The sequence below is a fragment of the Poecilia reticulata genome, chromosome 9 (genome assembly GCF_904066995.2).
Source record: "Poecilia reticulata chromosome 9, P_reticulata-male-v2, whole genome shotgun sequence".
NCBI lineage: Eukaryota > Metazoa > Chordata > Actinopteri > Cyprinodontiformes > Poeciliidae > Poecilia > Poecilia reticulata.
Genome location: NC_088838.1, coordinates 20674740 through 20687561, shown reverse-complemented (window position 1 = coordinate 20687561; position 12822 = coordinate 20674740).

Genomic DNA, 12822 nt, shown 5'->3' with positions numbered 1-12822 from the left:
ATACTTCAGCGGTTTTACAATCAAACTTCAGTGTGAGACAGTTCAAGATCAGCCCTTCGTTTGTCGAAGAACAGCCATTTCTGTCAGTACGTCAGTATTCATAAGGCTCTCGTTAAAAATGGACCGGTGCTGGTTGGCGGGCAATGCAAGTCGTTTATGTCTAACCTGTCCCTGTCTCTGACAGGTCAGACATAAACATTTATCCCAAGTCATGTCGCTCAAGCGACATTCACCAAAGTTATCGTATCTCAAAGTGTTTTCCATTATCATGGAGCCCAAACCATGGTGGCTCTGTGGGTAAAGCGGTCGCTTGTGAACGGAAGGTTGCAGGTTCGATTTCTGCTTCCTCCTGTCACTTAACCCTTCACTGCCTACTGATCTGTGTATCGATGGGTGGATGTGACTCTTGTGCAAAATGATTGGAAAAAGCGCTACATAAGTTCAATCCGGGCTGCACAGTGGTGCAGTTGGTAGAGCTGTTGCCTTGCAACAAGAAGGTTCTGGGTTCGATTTCCAGCCCTGGTCTTTCTGCATGGAGTTTGCATGTTCTCCCTGTGCATGCGTGGGTTTTCTCCGGGTACTCCGGTTTCCTCCCACAGTAAAAAAACTTGACTGTCAGGTTAATTGGCCTCTTCAAATTGTCCCTAGGTGTGAGTGTGTATGGTTGTGTCTCTGTGTTGCCCTGCGACAAACTGGCGACCTGTCCAGGTGACCCCACCCGGAATGGTAGCTGGAGATGGGCACCAGCACCCCTCCCGACCCCACTGAGGGACAAGGGTGTCAAGAAAATGGATGGATAAGTTCAATCCATTTACCATTTTACTCTGCACTGACTACAAATAATTTGCATAACTAGTTACTTATAGGTCAGCAAGTAAGTCCTAAATAACTATCCTATTTAGATAGTTGCCTCAACATGAGGCAGTCTAAGCTTTGATTTTAAGAGCCAGCATCATAAACGGCACCGCTCTGGTAATGACCTGAAGAAAAAGACAAGACCACAGGAGACGTATGATCATTTGTGTGTTAGTCTGCTTGGTAAATTGAAGTCTTGTAGAAAACAGAAATAAAGACACACAAGTCAAAGCTCCCAGTTGTCGAATGTGCTCAAAAGATGAATCGGATCTTCAGAGGTTCAACCCTGAAACTCGCCTCTTCTGCAGACAACCTGGAGGTGAAAACCACCAGCGTCCCAGTCGGTCTAACATCTGTTTTTCAAAGCTGCTGCTTTGTGAGAACGATGGCTCACAACACTGATTCCCTTCTCCACCAGTTTTAGTGGAATTGATCAGAAAATTGGCGAGCTCCTTTCAAACTCACGCAGCTCCCAGACCACTTCCCCAGGGACTGAACGCTCATTGTGTATTGATCCACCCAATCAATAGTTATAAACAAGGTCTGCTGATCAGAGCCCATGGTTCCTTTTGCTTAGCACCACTTCCTGCCCTCTATGCCATCTCAGCTTTATGACTAACATTCATAGTTGACAATAGACTGCAGAAAAGAACAAGAACACTTTTTCATCACTCGTCAGGACACAAATAAAAATGAAAGCTCCTCATCACTCTCCAGGTCGCACTAATCCTCAATATTTTCTTCAAAAGGATTTCAGCTTTGAAACAGACAATACTTTCCATAATTATACTGCCAGTGAGCGCTAACAGGAAACACAGATCCTAAATAGTGCAGGTTCTCCCAAGAGTTTGGATTTTCAAGGATTTTAATCAGTTAAATATGCGCGTTGCTACGTGTCTAATCTGCTGGTTAATCTCACTAACACTTTTTTATGAGATTGCTAGCTGCTGCAAGGATTACCGCATCAGAGATCACATCCTGATTTCCATAATCCTCCTCTTCTGATAAAACTCTGTTTGTCCCCCAGCTCGTCCCTTTGTTAGACTGTGGAACACCGCTTATTTATTTCAGCAAAATCTGCGTCTGTTTCGTACTTCAGGTATTTTGCTTTGGAATGCCATATTTAACGTTAAGTTTGAAACATGAAGAGCTGCAAATTCTAAGTGGCAAAATAATATTTTCAGGTGGACAGCTTATCGTAATTATAATCTTAATGGATATTAAAAACTGGATTGTAATTGCTTCCTGCTTTTTTTAATCACTTTTCCTTTACACAGAAATACACCAGACGAGGACTATGAAAGGCTAAAAGTTTCTCTTTGTCTTTTAACTGCTAACATTTATAACAATATATATGCATATTTGTGAAAAAGTAAAGTTAATTCTTCAGTGCAAGGTGAAACAATGCAGCTAGCAGAAGACAGACTGACGCAAATTTAATACTTCAAAGTGAAAAGATCTTTCTTGGGTTGAAGCACAGAATATTATTCAGACTGGCAAAAATCTTTAAGATAATAACTGAAACAAACTAAAGTGAATAAAACTAACAAAGAAAATACTGAATTGTTAGAATTTTCAAGTCTTTAGATGCTAGCATTGTATTCAGTGCTTGAATGGATCATTTTCATGACTTGTTTTGCCCAGCAATGAAAACATGAACATTTTTTAGAATTAATACAAATGTATAGAGAGAGTTCAACATTTATATTTAACTGTTTTAAAAGCAAATATCATTGAGATTAATGAAGGATTTGGCCCATTCATCATTAGCACATTTAGTAACCTTTAAGATTGCATTTGACGTTGGTTTAGCTAATATTAAGCTAAATTCAGAGTTTTCCTGTAGATGTGTCACAGTTTTTACGCTTAGCTGGGAGGTTTATGCCTGTGTGTGTTTGCCACACATTTAGCAGTGTGATTTTCTCCTTTATCTCCTGGAGTCTCCCTCCACTAGGCTCCATTTTCTGCTCCGAGGGTCCAGAGCATCTCCTCATGTGTAGAGAAGCTATGATAAAGTAAGCCAGGAGGCGGCGGATGAGGAGGGACAGGAAATAGCAGAAAAAAGGGAGGGGTAGGTTTGGGTGGAAGTGCGAGGGGGTAAGGTTGCGTAAGGAGGGTGAAGAGTACAGATGGAAGGTGGGATGCGGTGGACGACAGCAGAAAAGCTTTTAGGAGAAGGAAGATGGAGGATATCAGCTGGGAGGGGAGGTGCAGACATTCAGTCATGATGCTGGTTGAAATAGAGGTCTAGCTGTATTACAGTCTGGCAGCTCCATCTCCATCACTTTGTGGGTGAATGTGTAAGTTTACTTGAAAGGCTAGTGGCGTGTGTGTGTATGTCTGTAAAACCCCCACTGGGCTTTTACTCTGTCAATGCTCAGCGATAATCAGCCTCTATCTCTCCTGATCCATCTTCTCCTCTATTCCTTCCCTGCCGCGCTCTCTCTCTCTCTCTCTCTCTCCCCCCCTTGCCCTCCGTCCTCCATCCTTCACTCTCACTCTCACCCTTTCCTCCCACTTCGCACAGCCGCACACACAGCCGCATATAGCAGAGATTAATGTGTGCGTGTGTGTTTGTGTGTGAATCGATTCAGCCTCTGCCCTTTCTAAGCGTTCTACAAGCTCCATTGGCCTCTCACTCTCCACTGAGCAGCATCTGTTTCACACTCCATCTCTGCTGTATGCCATATTACTCCATCACACCGTCTCTCCGGCTTCACGTGTCACTCTGTCTCTCCTTGTCTGTCCTCTCGTCTTTGTCTGTTAGTGTTTCTCTGATTCTCTCATTTATTTATTTATTTATTTTTCAAAATCTGGTTTGTTTTCCCCTGACGGGTTGAATTGATTATTGTTTTCTTGGACTGAGTGGAAAAAACATAAACTATTTCTTTATATTGGTGAGATTTACGGCTGGTTTTGAAAGAAGTTTGCAGCAGTGATGAACACACAAACAATATTTGTTTAGTGGTTTTTTGTTGATGCAGTCTATTGGCCTCCTGGGCCGGGGTGTGGTTTCTGTTACATATTAAAACGGTAGCTGCTTTACGCCACAAGCTGTCGAATCTGTTAGTCGTGGGCAATTCTGTTTTTGTGTTTGTGGCTTGAAAAATCTCCCTATGCTGTGATGTTTTTAAAAAGGTAGTAAGTTTATTTTGCCCACAGCAGCTGGATTTTCTTTTGCATGACCTGTAGTCTTAGCCAAAAAAGTCTGGTTGAGCGCTGACCTTGTAATTGTGTGAAAGAAAACAATAACTTGTTTTTCCTTCATAGGTTTTAGGAGATTCTTCACTTGTTCATATTGTGGACTTACTGACTGAATTTAATTGACTATTTTTAAAAGCTGAGACAGAAATATAAAGTTTAGTGTCATCAACGTATTGAGATGTTTTATCGCTGCATTTTCTGAGCTTTGGAAATAATATATATGTTAAATAAAAGTGACCCAAGAAGGAAGCCTTGAGGAGCTCCTCATATTTGTTGCTTTTGATTAGTAGTAAATGAAACATTGATCAATACATTTGGTAGTGTAGTTATGATTTTAACTACGTTTTAATGATGTAAAGAACTGTCTTGTTCCTGAAACGTGCTTTAAAAATAAATCTGAACTTGAACTCAAATGACAGTTGTTTGGCAAGATTTGGCCAAATGACACAAAATAGTCCAGAATAATCTGAACCAATCCAGCACAGCTGTGTGGAGAACAGCTCTAACACTCAGGAAAATCGACACAGAAGCTTTAAATTCATTATTGTTGGTTCATATGGAATTTAAAACCTTCATAAATCTGATTAGAAAAAAACTGAGAGTTTTTTTATTCTATCAAATTTGGTCATAAATAGCCTTTCCAGTGATCTTGGCCACGATGTTTAGATTTACTATTTGCCACTGAGGCTTCAGACGAGGCTTCTTTAAAAGAGCTTTGTGAACAAAGGTTGAAAGACAGAACATTTTGAGCATATTTAGGATTGTGCTTTAATTTTAAAACCCAATGTAAGACTTGGCATATATAAGACAGGTGTTCTGCAGTGCTTTTGTTTTATTCACTGTTTCATTATCGTGGCGCTATCAGGTAGCTCTGGCTCGGAATAAAGGCAGTTAGTGTGCATCTCTAATTTCCCTGGGAGAGACCTCAACACGGGCCGTGATTCACAGCTCGGAGAGGAGATAATTACTGTTTCCTCCTCACCTCGCCTCTTCCCACCTCGCTCCATCCCCGCCTCAGCTTTTTTTTTTTTTTTCTGCTGCTCTTCTTATACAGCTGAGTGATTACCCCTCATTAAAAATCAGAATAAAACATTGTTAGCGCAGATCGTTAGGGCGCTAACTCCCTTCTCTCCCTCACCCACCACTCCATCGTTAGCACTCAGCTCCGGCACTAAACGAGCGGCCTTTGAGGAATGTTATTCTAATTCCAATTAGCTCTTCAGGCTTGGAAGGAAGCCAAGTCCCTGAGAAAAACACTAAAAGTGGCGAGCACGCTTACACCCACTGGAAGCAAACAAAGACGCACACACACACACACACACACACACACACACACCCCCCACACACACACACACACACACACACACACACACACATGCACACACACACACACACGCGCATGTATACACTGAGATGATGTGCACACTCATTTTTGAAGAGACCAAACACACACTCAAAGCGACACACTGAATTTTCTGAGAACAGCAGCAACTAATGGCTTTGGCAGCGCTGCACAGGGACCTGAAGAGCAATTAGGCTCCAAACTACACATTGTAAATCCCGTCTGATTACTCTCTGTGTGTGTGCGTGCGTGTGCGTGTGTGTTTGAGAGAGTGAGTGTTTGTGTTAAGCGCTGTTTATCTGCCACCAATTACCTCGCCCTGCCACAAGAGATGCACAGTGGATAAATGCAATCCATAAACATACACCAGCACTCTCACTGAGCGCACACACTCAGGTAGACTCACACGCAGACACACACACGCACGCACGCACACACGCAGGCTTACACAACTGCAAGCACACACTCGCAGAGGAGCTGTCTTATCAGTTTATGTTGGTGTGACTGGAGGATTTAGTCACATGACCTGCAAGACAGGAGCAGCCAGGCGCCAAAACTAATTTCCACCTTCAAAGACTCCCTTATCTCCTCAGACGCCATGTGTATCTCAGTGTGCATGTGTTTGCCTGCTGCTATGTGTGTGCTTGATGATCTGATGTCCTCTGACAGAAAGACTTGCAGCAAATCATGTATCACTGTCTCATCTGCATCAAAACGACACACAGATGCAGACGGATAGATGGGAAGATCAAGAGAAAGGACCTCCACCCAGCAGTTGAAGGGGAGACGGCAACAGTTAGGGGATTGCAGATAGTGAAAGTGAAAGATGTAAGCCTCAGATTGGGATGGAGGGAGAGATGACAGTTAAGAAAAAAAAAGATGAATGGAAGAAGAGCTGCATCTGATTTGGCTCCTATAAAGTCAGGAGATATAGCAGCGATAAAAGCAACTTGCCTCTCACGGGCATGTCTGCTTACCCAACTTTATCCAAAGCAGAAAGCAAGCGGCAGCTGATAAGGGGGAAAACACACCTGTATGTGCGAGGATTTCAGGCGACAGGGGTGCGTTGTATATTTCATGGCGCTCGTTTGAAGTCGGACCTACATTTTCCAACAGCTCTTCAAAAGGTCAGACTGGAAGAACTCTGCGTTTCATCACCCGTCTGCCCCACCTACCCCCCCAGCCCCCCCTTGCTGCTCCCACTGATGTTTCGCTCACGTTGCATTCTCTCCTGTCGGGCCCCTTCTCGTGTCAACCGAGATTTCTCTCAAATCAAGTCGCAATCAGACTGAAGTCAAATCACTGGTAATGCTCGGTGACGGGGGGATGGCGGGGGCTGTGATGCTCAAAGGAGACGCAGCGGGAGCAGATACGGGGAGACAAGTGGGAGAGTGTGTGACCTACAAGATAAACCACAAAGCAAGGCAGAGATCAGAGAGGAATGAGTCTCTATGACGATGTTATTGAATGGACTGAATAAAGGTTTTTTTTTTTTTTTGTTGGACACTTGATAGTCAGATCAAGCAGTTTACTGTATATTGCGTTGAAATCCTTTCGTTTTGGGGAAAACTTTTGCACCTTGGGTTAATTCCACTGAAATTGTCCAGGAGTCATTTATGTAAAAATAATTAAAACATAAAAAAGAGCTAATGACCTAATTATCCAGTGATACCCTCTCTGCTATTAGGAATAATTGCCATGCTAATGATACACACAAAGTCAGACAGGAGATGAATGTGCATTAATATGCGCAGGATATCCTTTATACAGTATGTCAGAATGTGACCTATTTCCTCGCGTGTCCTTGTGTGTGTGTATGTGCGTTTGTCTGTGCGTGCGTGCGTGTGTGTGTGTTCAATTTGTTGTCCACATCATAACCATTAACATCCTCCAAACCTGGAGCTGTTCCAACCAATCAGATTTTAGTGTGCTGTCAGCAGGTGTCGTCAGCTCGCTGTGAGATTTATCAAAGTGATGGGGCGCACCGCACAGTACGACAGCAGCATTTATCTCTTTTTCCTGCTCTACCTCTCTCTCCTTTTCTCTCTCCCTCTCTGTGCACCGCAGACACACACAAACCAGAGCATCGCTATATTTACTGCAGCTGCAGAAGACGTTCTTGCTAAACAGAAGTGGTCATTTATAAACTGCAGTTTCAGTCTGAAACAATTACAGATTACTGTGGACATTTAGGGTGGTGAGAAAGTGTTGCCCGTCCCTTCCGGATTTCTTCCATTTTTGCATTTTCTTTGCCTCACTTAAATGTTTTGGATTATAAAATGAATGCATTGTCAAAGACAAGCTAAATACAGACAACATGAGATATTTAAAATGGTAATTGTACTTTCTGTATTAAAGGAAAAGTTGGCCCTATTTTAAAAGGTAGCTGTGTTATGATCTGTGTTTTCTGTGTAGTTATTTTTGAGGTTTTTCTGTGTTTTAGTTCATTTTCCCCTGTGAGTCTGTCTTCCCTGTTGATTGCTCCAAGCTGTATCCAGTTCCCTGATTACCTTCCCTGTGTACTTAACTCCACCTGTTGTCTTTGTCGGTTGTCGGGTCCTTGTCTAGCGTCGTGTCAAACGTCTACCTTCAGTTGTTAGAAGCCATCACAGTCGCACTGGTTAAGTCCTGTGGCGGCCGCTCACGTAAGCAGTCTCAGTTCTGAGCTACCAGTGTGAGTTTAGTACTCCGGTTACCTGTGCTGCCGGATCCCGGACTGTATGAGCCTGTGTTCTTTGACCTACAATAAATCTGCATCTTACCTCTCTGCCTGGGTTCAACGCCGTTATTCCACACCACATCATCACACTTCCTGACAAGCTGCTCAACAAACCTAATAACTCTTTGCTCCACCTTTCCTGCCATCAGGTGTTCATGTTAACCTGCAATGGGCTTTTTCCCTTCGTTAAGTCCAGACTTTTACTAGGCCACTGCTCCATCCAGAGCTGGCTTTGGATCATCATCCTACTGAATAATTGGTCAAAAAATGACGACATTCTCCTTTAGGATTTTCTTCTTTCATTAATTACAATAAGGTCAGAAGGTTCTGTTTAGGTGATTTCTTGATTCTACCAGTTTGGCAATAGTCAGGCTGAATTAAATTGAACTAAGCTTCTCTTGAAATGTGTTGGGTTCAGTGGGTTTATTACCTTTTCATCTAGAGCTGGTTTGGTTTGGATAGTCTTTTGTTCCTTGATGAGTAAAATTGTCATTTGAAACTAAATTTTGTATTTACTCAGGGAAAAATGTTTTACCTTCACCTGCTGGTGAAACGTCAAGGAGCATTTCTTACATTTGAATTTAGAAAAATATGATGTTTGAAGGTAATATCTGTTTCTTACTGGGGACATTTGTGGATTCTTTGACTACAAAAATGAAATCCCTTTTTCTTACTATGTTGCTGCAGTGTAAACTGCTTGTCAGTTTTTTTTTCATTGTAGAGATGTTTCCCTTTTTTCATGGATTGTCAGAAATGACTTCTTTTGATGGAGTTATTTCATAGAGTTTCTAAATACATGTGTATTGTGGTAAACTGAAATAAAATGTGGCAAATACATTTGATTATTTCATATTTAGGGTGTTCTAACCCTAAGGTAAAATGTTAAAATTTCACAGTTGTTTTCAATTAGATACAATTCCCAAGGTATTAATGTTACAGAATAAAGAAACTTGACAGTGTAGATGCTTTCCCCTTATTTCTTATTTAATATTTAACTCCTAACCATATAGCTGTAGTCTCATGTAAATGCCTTTTTCATGCTGATTGCTCACAAATTGCCCTCACACTGCAGGTCGTTCCCCTCAGGTCAGTAATATTGATGGACTGGGACACTGAATCCATTCTGCTCGTCACCTTTGACCTATAACTCTGCCACGACCCCATCATGATGATGTACAGCAAGCTCATCGTCTCCATGGTAACATGAACTAGTTGCATCAAACAACGCCACAGGGGAGAGAGTGTGCATGTATGAGTGCGAGTATGTTCTGAATGTGTGTGTGATTGTGGCAGAGCTCATTTAGAGAGCACACACACACACACACGCACCCCCCACACACACACATTCAGCCACAGACACACAGATATCCACTCGTATGGCTCTCCATCTGTCTATGTAAATCAATTCTGACCTTTGTTGAACTCTGGCTGTGCAGTTTGAGAATTAATCACTTGATAAGTGCATTTTGTGATGTGTGCGTGTGTGAGTGCGTGCGTGTGTGTGTGTGTTTTGGCAGACAAGTGCTTTATTCTCTGTGTAACAGCATGCAAGCGTTTCAACACTAATATCCTTTTAAGTGAAACAGAGTAGAGCAAACTGCCAAAGCTACAGATATATAAATAGTACAAAAGACGCATAGCGGGACTTTTTCAAACTTTCTGACTGGCAGTGAGAAATAAATCCGGCTAAACTTTTCCTGTTTAGAGTCAGTTAGGATTACCAACATTACATATATTTTATAAATGAAATAGTTGTGTTCCAAATTTCTTACTCTGCTGGAAAACTTATTTTTGTGGGCATGTAAACTTAATACATTTTGCTGATTGAGTGTGAATAAACTACTTTATTTACCAGAGATGCAAATGGATATTGATGTTTGAGTGAGAACTGAATATTTAATGAGATGTCCTGGTGTCATTACAAGTCCCAAATTTTTTATAACTCTAAGTTCATCCAACCAAAAAAAAGGATGTACGTTTTGTTATCCTTCTCAATTTCTAACAAACCTCTTTTGGAATCACAGGAAAAGGTACATGTTTTGCCGGCAAGTTTTCTTGATGTTTCCTCTGGTATTTTGATGATTTATCTTTGGTGATAAGCTCCAAGTTGTTGAGGTTGGAAGCCCTCTGTACCATCACCCTAATGTCATGCTTCCTTCACACATTCCCCATCAGCTTTAAGTATGGGCTCTGGTTGGGCCAAAACAGCAAAATTACCTTGACTCAGGTAAGTCTTATGGCAACCAAATTATTTCTGGTAAGTTTCCATCTTTGCTTAGCTTTGACCATATTTGGAAAGGCTTCACCATAAACAAAACCCTTGTGCTGCTCTGCCCCAAGAAAATGCATTGGATTAGTTAGCAGCTCACAGTGGAGATCAAAGATTTACATGATGGGTTTCTATCTGTTTGAGCAACCCGTCAATATTGACTGCTCTTGTCTGAGATTACCTCTGTCGATATTCTGCAACGTTAGAACAGATCTCAATATTGTGTGGATCAATATGTCAGCGGGTTCAGAAAAACACACACAAAGACAACGAAATTAAACTGCCAATGGATTTGATCACTTTATAGAATCTTCGATCGTCAGGTTTTTTTATGCTGTAATGCAAAAATAATCCAGTTTTACCTGCTTTAAGGTCTCCTGAAACTCTGGTAAATTTGGCTGTTTTGATTGTTGACATAAAGAGTGAATTGTGTTCAGATTGAAGGGAGGATCTATGCGGACAATGAGTCCAAATTTTGGCAGGAAAGACATTCGAAAGCACTGAGTGCTGTATCAGTTTGACTCATACTACCCAACATACAAATTGAGAATTATTAACTAACCTAATCAAGCTAATCTGCCAGATTAACACACATTATGAAACGGTCACTAATCCACTCTCGTCCTTCGAGGGAGCTGATTGAGCGGTCACAGAGATAAGCACAGACCAGGAGATTCTCTCTCATTGGACCTGAGCCCACGTTACACAAACACCTGAGTTTCCCAGTAAACTTAAACTGATTCTAAGAGATGTCTTTAAGGACAAGCTGAGCTGTCTTCAGGACACTTTTAATTAGAACAATTACATGTATCATCTTGTGTATTTCTGAATGAACTCGGACTCCTCTGATGCGGCCCTCTGTCACCCTGAACACAAAGTCTTCCTTTCAGGAAATGCGTTAAACCTAGTTCAGCTTTTTGTCAGGTTTTTGTGGGGGGAAAAGGTAACTTTTCAAGACAAAACAGGAAAAAAAAGTGTTTTATATTGTGAGGTGCACACTGTTTTGCAAAAGTATTCACATTCTTTTCTCACACTGCATTTTATTGGTGTTATGTAACAGATGACAACACGTCTGGCGGAAGGAAAAAGATACACAACTTTAAAATATTTTATTTGGTAAAACAGAAATATTTGCGCATCATACTGTGGGAATACATTTCTTTATCAGGGACGTAGAAGGTAGTCAGAGTTGATGGGAAGATGTTTGAAATTTTAAACAGTCTTCAGAGATGTTTCAACAAGCCGCAAACGTCCGGCGAGAGCAACAAAGGAACGGTTCAGATCAAGGTTAATATGTATTAAAATGACCTAGTCAAAGTCCAGATCTAAACTCAATTGCCGCCCTTCTTCCAGACTTGAAAACTGCTGCTGTGATCTATTCAATGTGACTAAAATATTTTTTTCAAATGATGTGCAAAACCACTCATCTCTAGATGGTTAAACCATTTAGAACATCTAGATGCTTTGAAGTTTTTTTTTGACACACGCCAAAAGACTTGCATTTGTAATTGCAGCAAACAAATGGATGCCACGCTCTTTATTTATAAAACATTTTAAGATCATGCACTAATTTTACTTTTATTACAGACTTATGCTCCTTATTGTTGGTCCAGCACATAAAATCCTAATATGATCCTTTACAGATTGTAACAAAATGTGAAAACAGTTAAGGGACTGTAGTGGTTTCAAGTGTGGCTCACAAAACAGGACAAAAAAAAATCCTCCATGCACAATGCCACTAAATATACGATAGCAGACTGCTGCCCTCTTGCCAGCAGAAGTGGCATAGCACAGTAGGAGGTTAAATGCCAACTGGATTTACACGATTTTATTAAGACTTGTCACTAAGAAACAACTTGTTTCTAATCGCATATTAAAGTTTTATAAGAAAATGTATCAAATGTCCATTAATATTAAATTCTTGTATTTATTGTTACAGATTTCTAATGAATTGTTGCTTCTAAGGGAGTTGTAAAAATAACACACATTGCCACTACTGCAACTTCAACCACGCTGGCGGACATATTTAGAGATTTTAATAAAAGACGACAGTCTGACCAACATCTCTACTGTGAAGCAGACGGCAGCATGTGCCTATGTGTGTCATGAAAGTGGCGCGTGTCTGACATGGGTGTCGATTTTGACGGACAGTATGCTGTCCCAGATGTCATCAGAACTGGGCCTGTTGTCTGACCCTTGACCTTTCCAGATGGTGACAACACTTCTCCCCTCGTGCACTCGGAGAGCGCCCGGCCTCTCTAATGTCTGTGTTAAGACCTTCTGTCTGTGCTTTCTGATGCGGCCCAAACTTGGGAGGAAAAAGATTTTAATGAATTAAATCTCTCTTCTCACACTAATGTAAAAGAGAGAAATGGTGCAATATTTTCTCCAATTAGGTCCTAAAACATCATAGATATAATTTTATAATTTAAA